The sequence below is a fragment of the Manis pentadactyla genome, chromosome 7, assembly GCF_030020395.1.
Source record: "Manis pentadactyla isolate mManPen7 chromosome 7, mManPen7.hap1, whole genome shotgun sequence".
In the NCBI taxonomy this organism is placed as follows: domain Eukaryota; kingdom Metazoa; phylum Chordata; class Mammalia; order Pholidota; family Manidae; genus Manis; species Manis pentadactyla.
Window position 1 is genome coordinate 56,604,437 of NC_080025.1, and position 12,721 is coordinate 56,617,157.

The 12,721-nt window shown below is 41.6% G+C and overlaps 1 long non-coding RNA gene across 1 annotated transcript in view; it reads right to left on the reverse strand.

Annotated features, from left to right (window-relative positions):
- Window positions 1–1,098: 1,098 nt before the first annotated feature.
- LOC130684261 (uncharacterized) overlaps window positions 1,099–12,721 on the reverse strand; it is a 209,342-nt gene continuing 197,719 nt past the window's right edge. Inside the window, exon 2 of the long non-coding RNA XR_008998457.1 lies at window positions 1,099–1,242. This is a non-coding gene — a long non-coding RNA (uncharacterized LOC130684261). The remainder of the gene's footprint in view (window positions 1,243–12,721) is intronic.

Here is a 12,721-nt window from a genome sequence, read left to right on the forward strand (position 1 = left end):
GCCCCCCTGCGACTGTGCCTGTCTTAGGTTGTTCCTCCCTTGAGGAATCTTACCCGTCTCTGGCTAACCAGTCATCTTCCGGGGCCATACAGGGAAATGTGAAGTTGCTAAGTGAGAGAGAAGCCTTATTGTTTGAAAACGTTAGCTTTTTACTTCTTTGCATATTTATGCCCTGTGGCTTCTATGCCCAGCATTTGTCTTGAGGTATCTTTACCACTTGGAAGAATTATGATACTCGGTAAATTTGATATGAGGCACGAATTCTATTTAAGGGTTGTAATTAGGAAGGAAGAAGAAAAGCTATAGAAGTAGCAGGCGGAAGAAAACATGGGAAGATTGATTATTTCTTTGATATATCTTCTTGTAGAGTAACTTCAGCATGTATAGGTTTTAAGCTACTACTTAAATTGCACACACACATTAACATAATAGGAGTATAGTTACATAACCAAAGCATATCTGTAATTACCAGCCATCTGCAGTGAAACCAAGAAAACCTGTTAGGCACCTTAGGCATTTGTGAAAACTTATCTATGATATGGTGGATATTGTCCAACTGAACTTGAACAGTCTGAGAGAAATCAGACAAATTAAAACAACCCATTCCTGGGGACTGTTCACATGCCATATGTTCTTTTAACAGTAAATAGTTTGTAGTTGTAAGACTTTGGAGCGCTACAATTTGCACTTCTCCAAATTCTTGGTTGAGTTCCAACAGTATAGATCCAGTCCAATTTTGTTGTTTTACTGTATGCACAGGCCAGCTTAGATATCTCCTTCCTCATTCCCATGGCAAGTCCAGGAACTGGTGGGATGAGTGCATCTACAGCTGTAGCAGTGCGTGGATCTTTGTTGGGGTTTTTTGATGATCATCTTCTGGCATGAGTCTTCCAGAGAGTGCAGATGTTGGAAGTTCTTTTTCATATCGTATCTTAGTTCATTTTCGGGGTAGCCCAATTAGGCTTTGATCCTCTGTATAAACACAAACAGACCCTTTGCCTACACTTTTATATGCCCTTTATACCCTTGTGTAGAACTCGTTGGAGGTTACCACACAGGAACTGCACCTTTTTTTTTTTTTTTTTTTTTTGCTATCACTAATCTACACTTACATGACGAATATTATGTTTACTAGGCTCTCCCCTATACCAGGTCCCCCCTATAAACCCCTTTACAGTCACTGTCCATCAGCATAGCAAAATGTTGTAGAGTCACTACTTGTCTTCTCTGTGTTGTACAGCCCTCCCCTTTCTCCCACCCCCCCATGCTTGCTAATCTTAATACCCCCCTTCTTTTCTCCCCCCTTATCCCTCCCTACCCACCCATCCTCCCTAGTCCCTTTCCCTTTGGTACCTGTTAGTCCATTCTTGAGTTCTGTGATTCTGGTGCTGTTTTGTTCCTTCAGTTTTTCCTTTGTTCTTATACTCCACAGATGAGTGAAATCATTTGGTATTTCTCTTTCTCCGCTTGGCTTATTTCACTGAGTATAATACCCTCCAGCTCCATCCATGTTGCTGCAAATGGTAGGATTTTCCCTTTTCTTATGGCTGAGTAGTATTCCATTGTGTATATGTACCACCTCTTCTTTATCCATTCATCTATCGATGGACATTTAGGTTGCTTCCAATTCTTGGCTATTGTAAATAGTGCTGCGATAAACATAGCGGTGCATTGGTCTTTCTCAAACTTGATTGCTGCATTCTTAGGGTAAATTCCTAGGAGTGCAATTCCTGGGTCAAATGGTAAGTCTGTTTTGAGCATTTTGATGTACCTCCATACTGCTTTCCACAATGGTTGAACTAACTTACATTCCCACCAGCAGTGTAGGAGGGTTCCCCTTTCTCCACAGCCTTGCCAACATTTGTTGTTGTTTGTCTTTTGGATGGCAGCCATCCTTACTGGTGTGAGGTGATACCTCATTGTAGTTTTAATTTGCATTTCTCTGATAATTAGCAATGTGGAGCATCTTTTCATGTGTCTGTTGGACATCTGTATTTCTTTTTTGGAGAACTGTCTGTTCAGTTCCTCTGCCCATTTTTTAATTGGGTTATTTGTTTTTTGTTTGTTGAGGCGTGTGAGCTCTTTATATATTCTGGACGTGAAGCCTTAATCGGATGTGTCATTTTCAAATATATTCTCCCATCCTGTAGGGTTCCTTTTTGTTCTATTGATGGTGTCTTTTGCTGTACAGAAGCTTTTCAGCTTAATATAGTCCCACTTGTTCATTTTTGCTGTTGTTTTCCTTGCCCGGGGAGATATGTTCAAGAAGAGGTCACTCATGTTTATGTCTAAGAGGTTTTTTCCTATGTTTTCTTCCAAGAGTTTAATGGTTTCATGACTTACATTCAGGTCTTTGATCCATTTTGAGTTTACTTTTGTATATGGGGTTAGACAGTGGTCCAGTTTCATTCTCCTACATGTAGCTGTCCAGTTTTGCCAGCACCATCTGTTGAAGAGACTGTCATTTCGCCATTGTATGCCCATGGCTCCTTTATCAAATATTAATTGACCATATATGTCTGGGTTAATGTCTGGATTCTCTAGTCTGTTCCATTGGTCTGTGGCTCTGCTCTTGTGCCAGTACCAAATTGTCTTGATTACTATGGCTTTATAGTAGAGCTTGAAGTTGGGGAGTGGGATCCCCCCTACTTTATTCTTCTTTGTGAGGATTGCTTTGGCTATTCGGGGTCTTTGGTGTTTCCATATGAATTTTTGAATTATTTGTTCCAGTTCATTGAAGAATGTTGCTGGTAGTTTCATAGGGATTGCATCAAATCTGTATATTGCTTTGGGCAGGATGGCCATTTTGACGATATTAATTCTTCCTAGCCACGAGCATGGGATGAGTTTCCATCTGTTAGTGTCCCCTTTAATTTCTCTTAAGAGTGACTTGTAGTTTTCAGAGTATATGTCTTTCACTTCTTTGGATAGGTTTATTCCTAGGTATTTTACTTTTTTTGATGCAATTGTGAATGGAGTTGTTTTCCTGATTTCTCTTTCTGTTGGTTCATTGTTAGTATATAGGAAAGCCACAGATTTCTGTGTGTTGATTTTGTATCCTGCAACTTTGCTGTATTCCGATATCAGTTCTAGTAGTTTTGGGGTGGAGTCTTTAGGGTTTCTTATGTACAGTATCATGTCATCTGCAAATAGTGACAGTTTAACTTCTTCTTTACCAATCTGGATTCCATGTATTTCTTTGTTTTGTCTGATTGCCGTGGCTAGGACCTCCAGTACTATGTTAAATAACAGTGGAGAGAGTGGGCATCCCTGTCTAGTTCCCGATCTCAGAGGAAATGCTTTCAGCTTCTCACTCTTCAATATAATGTTGGCTTTGGGTTTATCATAGATGGCCTTTATTATGTTGAGGTACTTGCCCTCTATTCCCATTTTGCTGAGAGTTTTTAACATGAATGGATGTTGAACTTTGTCAAATGCTTTTTCAGCGTCTATGGAGATGATCATGTGGTTTTTGTCTTTCTTTTTTTTGATGTGGTGGATGATGTTGATGGACTTTAGAATGTTGTACCATCCTTGCATCCCTGGGATGAATCCCACTTGGTCATGATGTATGGTCCTTTTGATATATTTTTGAATTTGGTTTGCTAATATTTTGTTGAGTATTTCTGCATCTACGTTCATCAGGGATATTGGTTTGTAGTTTTCTTTTTCGGTGGGGTCTTTGCCTGGTTTTGGTATTAGGGTGATGTTAGCTTCATAGAATGAGTTTGGGAGTATCCCCTCCTCTTCTATTTTTTGGGAAACTTTAAGGAGAATGGGTATTATGTCTTCCCTGTATGTCTGATAAAATTCTGAGGTGAATCGTTCTGGCCCAGGGGTTTTGTTCTTTGGTAGTTTTTTGATTACCGCTTCAATTTCGTTGCTGAAAATTGGTCTGTTTAGATTTTCTTTTTCTTCCTGGGTCAGTCTTGGAAGGTTGTATTTTTCTAGGAAGTTGTCCATTTCTCCTAGGTTTCCCAGCTTGTTAGCATATGGGTTTTCATAGTATTCTCTAATAATTCTTTGTATTTCTGTGGGGTCCGTCGTGATTTTTCCTTTCTCGTTTCTGATACTGTTGATTTGTGTTGACTCTGTTTTCCTCTTAATAAGTCTGGCTAGAGGCTTATCTATTTTGTTTATTTTCTCGAAGAACCAGCTCTTGGTTTCATTGATTTTTGCTATTGTTTTATTCTTCTCAATTTTATTTATTTCTTCTCTGATCATTTGTTCTTCTTTTTCCAATTTCGATAATTGTGACATTAGACCATTCATTTGGGATTGTTCTTCCTATTTTAAATATGCCTGGATTGCTATATACTTTCCTCTTAAGACTGCTTTTGCTGTGTCCCACAGTAGTTGGGGCTTTCTGTTGTTGTTGTCGTTTGTTTCCATATATTGCTGGATCTCCATTTTGATTTGGTCATTGATCCATTGATTATTTAGGAGCGTGTTGTTAAGCCTGCATGTGTTTGTGAGCCTTTTTGCTTTCTTTGTACAGTTTATTTCTAGTTTTATGCCTTTGTGGTCTGAAAAGTTGGTTGGTAGGATTTCAATCTTTTGGAATTTACTGAGGCTCTTTTTGTGGCCTAGTATGTGGTCTATTCTGGAGAATGTTCCATGTGCACTTGAGAAGAATGTATATCCTGTTGCTTTTGGATGTAGAGTTCTGTAGATGTCTATTAGGTCCATCTGTTCTAGTGTGTTGTTCAGTGTCTCTGTGTCCTTACTTATTTTCTGTCTGGTGATCTGTCCTTTGTAGTGAGTGGTGTGTTGAAGTCTCCTAGAATGAACGCATTGCATTCTATTTTCTCCTTTAGTTCTGTTAGTATTTGTTTCGGGTATGTTGGTGCTCCTTTATTGGGTGCATATATGTTTATAATGGTTATATCCTCTTGTTGGGACTGAGCCCTTTATCATTATGTAATGTCCTTCTTTGTCTTTTTTTACTTTCTGTATTTTGAAGTCTGTTTTTTTCTGATACCAGAATTGCAACACCTGCTTTCTTCTCTCTGTTGTTTGCATGAAATATCTTTTTCTATCCCTTGACTTTAAGTCTGTGCATGTCTTTGGGTTTGAGGTGAGTTTCTTGTAAGCAGCATATGGATGGATTTTCCTTTTTTATCCATTCTATTACTCTGTGGCTTTTGATTGTTGCATTCAGTCCATTTACATTTAGGGTGATTATTGAAAGGTATGTACTTATTGCCATTGTAGGCTTTAAGTTTGTGGTTACCAAAGGTTCAGGGTTAGCTTCTTTACTATATTACTGTCTAACTTAACTCACTTGTTGAGCTATTATAAATGTGGTCTGATGATTCTTAATCCTTCTTAATCCTCTTCCTCCCTTCTTCATATGTTGGGTGTTTTGTTCTGTGCTCTTTTTAGGAGTGCTCCCATTTAGAGCAGTCCCTGTAGGATGCCCTGTAGAGGTGGTTTGTGGGAGGCAAATTCCCTCAACTTTTGCTTGTCTGGGAATTGTTTAATCCCTCCTTCATATTTAAATGATATTAGTGCTGGATACAGTAGTCTTGGTTCGAGGCCCTTCTGTTTCATTGCATTAAGTATATCATGCCATTCTCTTCCGGCCTGTAGGGTTTCTGTTGAGAAGTCTGATGATAGCCTGATGGGTTTTCCTTTGTAGGTAACCTTTTTTTTCTCTCTGGCTGCCTTTAATACTTTGTCCTTGTTTTTGATCTTTGCCATTTTAATTATTATGTGTCTTGGTGTTGCCCTCCTTGGATCCCTTGTCATGGGAGTTCTGTGTACCTCTGTGGTCTGAGAGGCCATTTCTTTCCCTAGTTTGGGGAAGTTTTTGGCAATTATTTCTTCAAAGACACTTTCTATCCCTTTTTCTCTCTCTTCTTCTTCTGGTACCCCTATAATGCAGATATTGTTCCATTTCGATTGGTCACTCAGCTCTCTTAGAATTATTTCATTCCTGGAGATCCTTTTATCTCTCTCTGCATCAGCTTCTCTGTGTTCCTGTTCTCTGTTTTCTAGTCCATTAATTGTCTCTTGCATCTTGTCCATTCTGTTTTGAAATCCTTCCAGAGCTTGTTTTATTTCTATATTCTCCTTCCTTAGTTCTTGCATATTTCTCTGCAAGTCCATCAGCATGGTTATGACTTTCGTTTTGAATTCTTTTTCAGGAAGACTGGCTAAGTCTATCTCCCCAGATTCCTTCTCAGGGGAAGATGTAGCAGATGCCGAAGCTGTCTGGGTTAGTCTTGTCTGGATCATATTTTTTTGCCTTTTCATGTTGACAGGTGCTATTGACTGTCAGCTGGGAGGGCCAAAGTTTTCACTTGCTACTGGCCTTTCTTTACTGGGACAACTGCGACCCCTAGTGGCTTGTGTTGGGTAATTGCGTGTCGACTGGGTCTTTGTGTCTTGCCCGGCCAGAATGGAGGAATTTCCCTTTTCTGTGGGCGTGGTCTGCCTTAGGTTGCTTCTCTGTTTTTGCAGCGCCCGGAGGGGTAATGGACAGGGGGGCTGTTTGGCTGTTTACCTCTGTGAGGGGTCTCAGAGCTGTTGCCCAGGGGGTTAGTGTGCCCGGTTTTCCCTGTAATTTCCAGCCACTGGGCTGTGACCTGTGTTGTTTCCGTGCAGCTGTTATGTCCCTGTCCCTTTAAGACTTTCAAAAAGCACTCGCTTTTCTTTGTCACAGGGGCATCAGCTTCAGAACCCGCTCAGAGGTCTTGCTGCCCTGTTTCCCTAGTTTCCAGTCCTCCACGCATGCACTGTGTCTCTGCTCTGGTGCGGGTGGCTGGGGCTGGGTGTTTAGCAGTCCTGGGCTCCCTCTCCCTCCCGCCGGGAGCTGGGGGGAGGTGTGCTCGGGTCCCACCGGGCCGGGGGTTGTATCTTCCCCTTTCACCAGGCGCTGGGCTCTCGCATGTGTGGATGTAGTCTGGCTGTTGTCCTGTGTCTTGTGGTCTCTCTTTTAGGATTAGTTGTATTTGTTGTATTTTCAAAAATATCTATGTTTTTGGGAGGAGATTCCCACTGTCCTACTCACACTGCCATGTTGGCTCCATCTCCCTGCCATGGGAACTTTTATGGCTTGTTTTTAGGTACAAGAGGGGTGGACAGAGATTCCTTCCTGCATCTGCTGTTTCTTAAGTGTTTCAGCTCAAAATATTCAGTATGTCAAAGTTGCATATTCTGGGGGGCACGTCCTGAGCTCCTTCACCTGGGGTCTTCCCTTCTGCACTGTATTTGGAATATACACACTAATGTGCCTCTATCACATTTACAACTAAGGATTTTTATGGTCCTTGTAATGAAATTAAAAACATTTATTTTACTGTTCAAAGGAATTGAAGAAACGTGAGTCCACAGGTAATGTGAATGAGTAATTGGTTTTTTCAATAGACCTGTATGTATGGTGTTTATCCAACTTCAAACTAAGTTATTTTAGCCTGGACTTGTCCTGGTATCAAATAAATGATGAAAGCATACTGAGGGCCCACCTGCACTTATTTAACATTGGTAAAAACATGATATATAAGTTTTGACTTTGTACCACGTGCCTCCCTAAATCACATTCATTACATAGATGATTGCCATTTTCCTTCTGAAAACTTTTCTCCACTGACCCCTAGATACTCTGTGTGAGGTCATGGACAACTGCTTTGTTCATGTCACACCCATGGTATCTGTCCTTGTTAACACCGTTTTATCTCTTTCCTAGTCTGTTGGAGTTTTCTTGCCTCTTGGGAACTACACCCCTGCAATTTTCTCCAAAAGACTGCCTCTATAATTCCTTTTCTGTCTTTCAATGGACAACTTTGTTTTGTTTGTTTAGCCAACTTTGCACACATTTCTCTTTCTTTTAAAACAGTACTTGAATTTTCCTTTGACGACCACCCCCTCTCTTCAGTGAATGGAGTCTGGTGTCGATCCCATAGCTCTGTCTGCTAGGATGGCTCTGCATCCCCCTGGCCACAGTATTTACATCTGTAATGGGAGATCTAAGTTATCTGGCAAGTTTCAGCCACCAGACTCCTGGGTAAGAATCACTCTCTCCTCACAGGGAGCGTAAGCAAGTGGGATGTAAGTCTTGAGCTGTTGAGGACCATATTTGCCACAGTGTAGAGAGAACCCCTTTAAGAAAGAAGTCAAGAAAGGGAAAAGAGAGCTGAGAGATGACATACTTTATCCCTTGGCACCAGCTGAGCCTGAAGCCAGATGCAGCTCTTTACTTCCCAGTTAAATGAGCCAGTACATGTTTTTTTGCTGAAGCCAATTTGAATTGGGTGTTAGTCACTAGAAACCTAAAGTGTGCTGACTAAAATACATGGCCATATTACTATTGTCCTTAAAAGGCATGCATGCCTTTCTATTACATGCAGAATTAATCCAGCCTCCTCTGCTCAGTCTTTTATGATCTTGCCTGTTTTAGCCTTTGCTCCCACCATTTGCATACAGCTGACACTTTTGTTGTGGTGCTCTACTTGGTAGTTTTATATCTCACTGCCTTTGTCCATGTCTGGAATGTTCTTACCCACATGTTGAGATCCTGTTCATTGCTCAAGAACACACTCAAATGATACCTTCTTTAGGAAGCTTTTTCTGGTCACTTAGCCAGAATTAACTCTTGCCACCTTTGTCTTTTCTTGCCTCTTTATTTATACTTGTATAACACATCGCAAACCATCTTGTCTCTTTAGTCAAGAAGTTTCATCTTCCTATCCTGGCCCCTCCTTCCAAGCCTATAACAGAGAGGACTTCAGGAGATCTTGCTCCATCCCAGCTTGTACTCTGATAATCAGTGTGAATGTGTGAACATGCCTGTTCCCTCCACCAGATGATGCTTTCTTAATTTTTGTTTCCAGGGTTCACAGAGCAGGGTTGAGCACCAGGCCCACAGTAGACTCTGAATCAAGGTCTGTTGGATAGAGCAGGCATATCTTACTTTGAAATGCTTTCACACTTTTAACAGTGATTTTCATATAGACTTTGGTGTGACCGTCCCAGTTTCAGTGAAGAGCTGTGAGAGCCTTTAAGAGAATGGCAGCTCTGGGCCTTGGGATGACTGCCCTAAAGTGTTTCTTTTAGTTTCCACTTGGTTTATGATTGCCACTGAACTTGTATCTTTGACTAACTAGGAGGTAGGCAAGAGAGAGAAGGAGAGGAAGAAGTGGGATGGCTGCATCATCAGACAGGTTCAGTGGGAGGTCCCCTTCTCCTCTTGTCATCACCATTATCCTCTGAGTGCCCGCAGGGGTGCCTGGGTGCATCTCTGGGATCCATGGAAAAACAAGCTTGCCTTTGAAAAGTTGGACTGTCTACACATGGACGAATAACACACATGGGCATTAGTAATTAGCCTTGGTTATATGTATATGCCAAACTGTTTTGTCTGAAGGCTCCCTGACAAGGCTGAAACTACTAGACTTTATACACATAGATTATTCTTAGATTAACGGCTGCAGCTGCTGTTTACAAACCCTGGTGATGTTTGTGACTCTGCTGTGTTTAGATTCAACTAACATTGCCAAGCAGCTACTCTGGGACAGGCACTTTGCTAAGTTCTTTATGTATATATGTTCATTCCTTTCTTTTTTATCTTCAGTGCAACTCTGCAGTGTATTAGTTATCTATTGCCACACAATAAGCTAATCTGAAATTCTGTGGCTTAACACCACGTTTATTATCTCATGATGTCCCTGGATCAGGAATCCAGGCATGACTTAGCTGAGTCCCCTGGCTCTGGGTCTCTCACAAGGATTGACTTGAAAAGACATTTCCCAGGTCTCTTATGTGACTGCTGGTAGAATTCACTTCCTCCTGTGCTGTTAGCCAGAGACCTCCCTGGGTTCCCTGCCACACAGACCGCTCCATAGGGCAGCTCACAATGTGACAGGTGGCTTCATCAGACTGAGCAGGTGAGAAGCAGAGCTGGAGAATGCTAGTAAGATGAAAGTCACAGACTTGAAAGTGACATGACATCACCTCTGCTGTATTTTATTTGTTATAGAAGCAAGTTGCTAGGCCCAGTTCCTACTCAAGGGGAGGGAATCACACAAGGGCATAATACCAGGAGTCAGAAATCTCTGGGGACTGTATGAGAGGTCTACGTACCACAGAAATAGATAGTATAATTCCCATGCTACAGATGGGAAAATTGAGTTGCCATTTGAAAAAACAGACATGATTGATGATGTGTATATAGATATATGTATTGATGAAAATTCATGTCTCTGAGGAGTGTCTCTCAAGCACACAGATTGGCACATGTTTCAGTCTTCTTGTTGGTTTGACTTTCCCTACCTACTCCCAGAATCCACCTCTGTCCTGTGGAACCTTGCTGGACACAGCATGGTTTGGGGACCAACAGCACTGGCTTGTTGGAAATGCAGAAATTCAGGCCCCACTTCAAACCTATGTGATCAGAATCTGCATCCGTAGTGATCTGTGTGCTTGTTAGAGTCTGAAAAGCTCTCCTTTCCAGGGTCCCCTGATGACCCTGGGACTCCTGTTCCCTTTGGTTGGCTGGCACTGCTCATTCTTTGCCCTCCAGCAGTTGTGGAGAATACTATGTTCTAACCCTCCGAAAGGAAGTCTTTTTACTTGCTTACTACCTTGTATAAACAGCAAGAAGGTAACAGTAATAGTGGGTCTCTCTCGATAATCTAAGAGCAGGAGGCACGGGCATGGATTGTCGCAGACAAGTGAAAAGGAAAGCTGGCATTTGACTCTAGAGTGAACTGCAGCAGAGCTGTCTGGAAAGTGAGCCCTCCTGAATTCTATTTTATTTGGGCAACATAGATGAATCTCAAAAGCATGTGTGCTGAGAAAGAAGCCACACCCAAAGGCCACACATTGTATGATTTGTTTATATGATATTCTGTGATATGATATGTGGTATGATATGATATCCTATGATATGATAGTGGCAGCATTTCAGTGGAAAGGTGGGAGAGAATTAACTGCAAAGAAGCATGAGAGAAGTTTTTGAGCGATGGAACTGTTCTGTATCTTGACTCTGGTGTTAGGTACGATGTATACATTTGTCAAAACTCATCAAGTTGCACATTTAAATGGGTGAATTTTATTTTACATAAATTTAAATTTTCCATGAAACTAATGAAAAGAAGGAAGTGAGTAGATTTGTCAGTTGATGCCAGTTCCTCTAACTTTCCTTTGTCCCTGAGTCCAGGGACTAATGTGCATGGATTAGAATAACTTATCAGAGAAGGATACTCTTTAGAAGATTTCCTTGGTATCAGATGTGGTATTTCCTTGGTATTGACTTCTATGTCAATTCTTTCTCTTTTGAAGTCCTATTGGGAAGATACCATACTTAGAAAGCTGTTAAGATTTCCATCATTTAAAGTATTCCTAAAAGTCACACTCCAAAGTGAATTTGAACTTTTTTGTCTTGATTTTTTGAGATTCTGCAGCCTTCCTTGTAAAGGAACACAGAAATGAAAGCTTTCATTTACTGAGCAGTAACTCCAGACATTTTACTTAATGCTTCACTTTCATTATTTCATTTCATCTGCAATTCTATAAATGAGGTACTAATGTCTTCTCAGTTTACAGAGGAGGGGACTGAAGCTAAGAGAGAGTAGACAAGTTTTTCAAGTAACAATCTGTACATGAATTTGCAATAATCTAATGCCATAGCCATTTAACTGCTTTCTTGAAGCCTCACCTCCTCTAAGCTGCTCTTGCAGAACACTGACTCACACTCTCTAATGGACTGTCCCCAGGTTGCTGGCTTACAGTCCACCACAGATCCACAGCCACACGTGCTTACTCTGCATTTCCACCAGGATCTTTAAAGTCTCAGACCCCTTTAAGTCTCCATAGATTAAAGGAGTTAAACCCATCTACCAGTTGAAAACCTGTACAATGTGCTTTGTCACTAGAAGCAATTATTGCCTAAGCAAGGAGTTGCTTCAAAAATGAAAAATTGTCTTCTCTGGTTTCTAGAACCATGGACTGGGGAGAGCAGAGCACCAGAGAGGCCAGGGACTCTGGTTTAGCAGTGGTTTGTGACTGTGGGATTTCCGCAGGGGAAGCCCTGGTTGTTTTGTAGAACAGGTGTTTGATGATGATGCAAATGAAAGGCATGGGGTGGGAGGTGCTGGGGACCAGTATCGCTTTGGCCACCATACACATCTGATGACGGGAGGCGCTGTCAGCAACAAACCTTCTACTTGGCTGGAAATGGCAGGGATAATGGTGGGTGTGTCTCTCCAGACAGTAGGGACCAATTTTGACACCTGACTGAAAGAATTCTGAGTTTGATTCTCTGAGTATAAAACTTCTCAGATGAAAAAAAAACAACTTCTCAGATGACCATTCCTCTGCTCTGAGGTCCAGAGAAGTGCAGCTGAGATGATGCAATGGGTCCTTTGTCCCTTGGTACGTCTCTGTCCCAATTACATCCCCCAGGTCGGACCACCAAGTACATTACAAACCGAACTCAGAGCCCAGATCATGGAAGGAGAAATTCTTACCTAAGCAGCAGGCAGTGAGATTTAATCCATACTAATGAGTGAATGCATAGTAAAAAAAGCTGGCCTTCATGAGAAGTGAAAATGAGGCACTTTGCACCTCCAAGGGGGACCTCAAATGGGAGCTAGAGAGCTCAGCATGGCCACACCAACTGTACAAGGTTTGCACAGCTGAGAAGAGCTGCATGGGGCAAGGCATCCCTTACTGGCTGAACACACATTACCCCTGGCAGCTCTCCTCCCCTAAAAGCATT